Source organism: Lactuca sativa, chromosome 4, assembly GCF_002870075.4.
Source record: "Lactuca sativa cultivar Salinas chromosome 4, Lsat_Salinas_v11, whole genome shotgun sequence".
Taxonomy (NCBI): domain Eukaryota; kingdom Viridiplantae; phylum Streptophyta; class Magnoliopsida; order Asterales; family Asteraceae; genus Lactuca; species Lactuca sativa.
In genome coordinates this window covers 169,793,524-169,799,331 of record NC_056626.2, presented here as the reverse complement: position 1 = coordinate 169,799,331, position 5,808 = coordinate 169,793,524, and positions in this window count along the sequence as shown.

Here is a 5,808-nt window from a genome sequence, read left to right as displayed (position 1 = left end):
TCAGTCACTCCCTAAATCATATGATAAGTTCATAAGAGAGTATTACATGATGGATCTTGACGCGACCCTTATTGACCTAACTTACATGCTTATTGCTGTTGAATCAGAAATGATTTGGCAAAGTAATGGAACATATTTGTCTGGTAATTCAACCAACCATGCTTTCGTGGTCGCTCCAGGAGAAGCCACCTGTTTCTGCGACCAAGAGAAGGGGCGTTGGATACGAAGCTGCCCGGAGGACCTGAAGAATCTAAGAGATGGGAGAGTCAAGAAGTATGGCTCTACTTCAAGTAATATCCACTATCTAACTCCTTTAAGTTTTTATTCGTTGATTCTTAATACATAATGTGATAATATTACATTTGAATGTTTTGCAGGATCAGGGAAAAGAGAGGAAGCTTGATGGAAGAGCAAGATGACTCTGATCACGAAGAAATGAATCACGATCACATGGATTCGAAGATCAGATTTTGAGCTTAGAAAGTTATGATAGAGTTGTTAGGAATATTTGATTACATAGTCTTTCAGTTGATTTTTCATTGTAAGGACATGTTTTTCGCTGCTTTTATGAATAAAATAAATTTTGATTTGTCTTGTTTGTATATCCTTGCAATGAAATCGTTGTGAAAAATTGATGTTTGTGTATTTCTGTAAATGGATGTGATTCTTAGTTATGTTATTTATGGTAGTGTCAAAATTTTCTAAGTAAGGAAAGATTCCCATCACCCAAGTTTCAATTGGACAGAAACTTGGAATCATATGATTTGAATCATATGATGTATGGAAATATTGGTACTTAGGAAATGTTGTGCACTACTCAAGTCCACCACAAATAACAATAAGACTATTCATCATAATTTACCAAAAGGTCTAGTAATTGTGGTTATACTTACAAGATTAAGTGTAATTCTGAATCATTGAAAAGTTTCAATGAATGGCAGAACGAAGAAGAAGAATCAATTAGGAAGAAAGATAAAAGTTTCTCCAATATAAGAAGAAAGGAGAGTACTTTTGTATAAGATTTTATGATAATATTAATGATTAAGAACCATATCACAATTGATCCTCTAAGGACATCTTAGTGCACTAGTATAGCTAAGAGGAGGAATCGGAAATTGTTGAAATGGTTAAATCAAAAGGATGAGTCATACTTCGTTCCAAAATCAAGTCTTAGAATCGTACTCCAAGATTATGAATTGAGTGACACACACTCATCAAATGTGAGTTAGAAAATTGTTTTTTTCTTACTCTTCACGTTTGAAATTGGTAAGTTGTGATGTCTTCGAGAAGACAAGGACCAACTAAGACCAAATGTGTGTAATGTTTTGTCTTGATATAGACACACACTAACTCTTGGATATTTGTTTATCAAGAAATGTTTCTTGAAAAGAGAATCTAATATGTCAAGAGGCCAGTGGGAGTCTGAAGTTCATGAAAAGATTCAAGAACTAATCAAGAGTAAACCTATTAAACACTAGCACACGAATTGAGGTTTGTAACCTATCGTGTTGACAAAATTCTATTTCTGTGCCAATCCTGTTGAGTGATTATGCATATGAGTTCTGTGAGTTCTAAATAGACTGCATAAAGCAAGCACATTGTTCACTGAAAGTACATTGACCGGCATAGGTGAGTTGCTAGATAACTTGGAAGCAATGGTGGGACTCTTGATGGAAAGAGATTAAGAATGAACAAGTTCTGTCCATAAGAGTTTGAATTTGTCACAAACATTATCTTTCGATTATGGTTATGGCAAATTAACATGGATAGGAACACATACACCAAAAAATCTAAGTGTCATAAGGTTTCTCTCCTTCATGAAAATGATTGTGAGGAAACGCTTTCACTAAGAGAGATTTTAAAGAGATAGCGATTATGCAAATTGCATCCTCAAATTCGATTACGATTACGACATCCCTCTTCATAATTCGAATTGTGTGATTCGGCAAGTAGTCTGAACATTTGGGACTTAGTAAAATAAGTTCTGAATTAGTATAGACACATATGTGAGCTGTCTAAGGAAGGTGTGTGATTTTGAGAAGCTTAGATAAACGCTTATTGAAGCATATCGTATTAGAAACAATGAACCTTGGAAGTCAATAAGTATTGTTTTCTAGAAGTTTGGCTGGTTTCTAAATACATGTTAAAGCTAGTGGGAGCATAAATGTTATGCTGAAATGGATATAATCATCATGTTAGTGGGAGCATGATTATTATTTAAGTATTGCACGTTGGTAATATTAATTATAGAAAAATAAAAGTTTCACTTTGCAAAGTTGCAGGGGTAGAAAAGTTGTTTTTGCTATAATTAAGGGAGAGAATGTTATACTTCGTTTCCAATCTAAAAGCTTAGATCGAGAAATTTTAATTGTATTTAGTCAAGGGTATATTTATTATTTGCATTCTCAAAATACGATTATGTTTACGACATCCCTCTTCATAGTTCGTATTTCGAGAACACGACAATAGAAATATTATGACAATATTATAGTAAGAAACTGGTAAAGTATCACATTTTTCATTATGAACTGTATCCCATACGCTTCAGGTATAGGATCAATTTCATATGATGTAATATTTGTTCGTTCTAAAATTTTCCAAATGCCTAGGGAATTTACAGGGAAAAATGAAATAGAACCGGATTTGACTAAAACAATTAAACAACTGCCAAGGACAATTTAAGGTTCGCCAAAGATTGGTCGCTTGTGGACAGTTGAAAGTATAGTCATGGATGGACCATATTGACATTATTATGAATAGATAAGATTCTATTTAGAATGATTTGTCATATGGAAAATATGGAAATGTTTCCATATTAGGAGTTGGATATCGAGAATAAATGTCTAGATTAGAAACTTTTATGCAAGAAGGATGTTCAAAGGAATGTACTTTGAATATGAGACTTCATGACTATGGAATTGTCTTGTAACAATCTCCAATAGAGCATTTTGTAATTTCATTGGTTGAGTCTTGGTGATTTTTGTGCCGTGACATTACGAAATGACCGTTGCATAAAATGTTAGAATCTAACATATTCTAGTAGTGGCGGGAGTTTTGTATTGTTACACTAATGGATTAGGAATCGTGAAATGAGGGTGATTGAAAATTTTATTCAATTATACTATTTCACAAAGTAAGGACCATAGGAAAACATAGTGTGCATGCTATGAGCATGAGACGATTGTTGTTATAATTTAAGTAAGAAGTTGATTACCCGAAACAACAAATAATGAGTAATCAATATTGTGATTAAATAAAAAGTGTTTTATTTATACTCAAAGTTTTGGGGCCATATATGATTAGTATTATTCTTGTGTTTCACTTTGCATGTTTTGACTTCCCGAATAATAATATTATTCAAACCCTCCACAGTCGCTCATTCTTTGGAAGTAGGAATGAAAGAAGACTGTCATGAATCTGTCTGTAGATTGTCTAAAGTGTTTTAGACATAGAAAAAGTTTGCTGCAGGGTTCATGAGTGTTGCTATAAGATTAGAGTATTAGAATAAACCCACGCTCACTTGGATCGCTTCATGGATTTTATCACGAGTGATTGGTGAGATGATAATATCTTATATTCTTGAAACCGAGATGTGTGAGTTGTATCTTGCGTGTCGGTTACACATTGATAATATGTAAACACACTAGTAACTTGGTGTTATAAAACGTATTGTTGTGTGTGATTCGGTGAGTGAGTACAAGCAAGCATCGAGTCGAAATTTATTCGTTCCTTTTACCCAAAGTGGGATAAAAGCAATATCTGTGGGCCTCTCGATGATTTAGTGATGACACCCTAAGCGCTTGGCCAAGCCGGGACTAAGTTGATGTTTTCAGTTGTAGTCTATTGTCGGTCGTCATAAATCGGAAATCGGGAAACAACACATAGACTGAGAGAATGATTATAATCCATGTCTCATGTATATATGATATCTAGAATGGAGGAAGATATGATCCCTTATCTAAAGGAGAAGCTTCTGATAAGATCAGAGTTGACAACGACTTTTGAAAGCTACGATTGATATCAGGTTCTGAAGTCATACGCATAATAGTTATTAGACTTATCCAAGTGGGAGTCTATTGGAATAGTGTCTAAGTCCATAACTATTTTGGTATGTACTTGACCCGATTGTGAGCATGGTCCTTTTGGGTTGCCTTCACACTGGTGACTAGACAGGATGACTATTAAGGAGAGAGGCTGGTTTATTGTTAAGAATAATAAATTTGGGTATCAATATGATCTGTTAATATATTATATGAATAATATATTTATTTGGAATCATATTAGTACTTAGTATTTAATCAAAAAATAATTAGGAATTAATTCCGGGATTAAAGGGATTAATTAAAAGTACAGGGGTTGTATTATAATTATTTGATAGTTGAGACTTTGGGCTATTGGATCACCTTTATTAAGGCTTGAATGGAAATCCTAGAAGGATCTAGGAGTTTTCGTCCTAGGGCTTAAGGAAAGGAGTTCATGGACTTGCTTTGGCCTTAAGCTAAGGGATTTGGGTTTCCACCTTGAAACCCTAGCTAGCCTTAAGTATAAATAGCACCCTAAGGCACTATAATTCGAACACCCCTTGGGAAAACCCTACTAGGGCTGAATTTTGGAGCTTAGTACCTTTCCTCCTCTCTCTCATATTCATCCTCTCATTCAAAGTGTGTTTGTGAGCCATTAGAGGTACTACACTTGTGGTACTTGCTTTCGAGAGCTAAGGAAACTCAAGGAATTAATTGTTATTACTATATAACAAAAAAGGTATGTATTCTATTCTCCTATGTCAATTTCGAAAATAGTAGATGCATGCTAGGTTTCCTTTTGTGTTCATAATGTTGTATGACTAATAGTGAAAACATAGATCCATATCTAAGGTTGCATGCTCACATAGGATTGTTTGTATCAAACCCATCAATGATATATTGTGATTGGATCCTAGCCTTAATATTACATTTGGGTGTTTTATTAAGGACTATCTTTATATCTAAACTAAAGTTGTTCTCTTCTTTTTCAAATGTCTTCCAACAACACCGCTTCTGAATCAAACCCTACTGGCTCCTTCTCCCTCATGAACCTATGTGGGAGGTGATGGGTTTTGAGCATTCTAACACTTCCTAAGTGTACATGCAACCCTAATAAACCTTGTATCTATGTTTGTCTAAGATACATGCAAATAATTATTTTTCCAAGGTTCATATCCTAACTAGCATGGCATGGGGAACATGAATCAAATAAAGCTAGTAGAAATACTTTCCTTGTAGTAGGAGTTGATTGCTTGGAGTTTTAGAGCCTAGCACCAATAGTGTGGATGCCTCAAATGGAAATCACAAATCACCACAAACTTGGAACTTTGAGAGAATAGTCACTACTATCTTGAAATCGGCCCTCTTTCTTTACTCACCTCAACTAGTCTGATTTCAAGAACCAAAGCCTCCTTTATATAGTGTGGTGGATTAGGGTTACATCCATGTAAACCCTAATACCCATGTCTCTTCATTTCCATGAGATCCATGGGTTAAAGCTCCATGGAGTATCCATGGACTTTCCATGCAAGCGTAGCCCATTCCAAATAAGCATTAGCCCATACTATATAAATATAGAAGCCCATATTTAATTAGTAATATCTTTGATCTCTAAATTAATCCTAGATTAATCATAGATCAATACTAATTAAATAATATGATCTTATATTAATATATTAGAACTTATAATATATTAATAAATCATAACTTGTACTGTTCTCAAAAGATTATCCATAAATTGTTCGGGTGAAGTGCAACCCAAATGGACCATGCCGGGTCGGGTCAA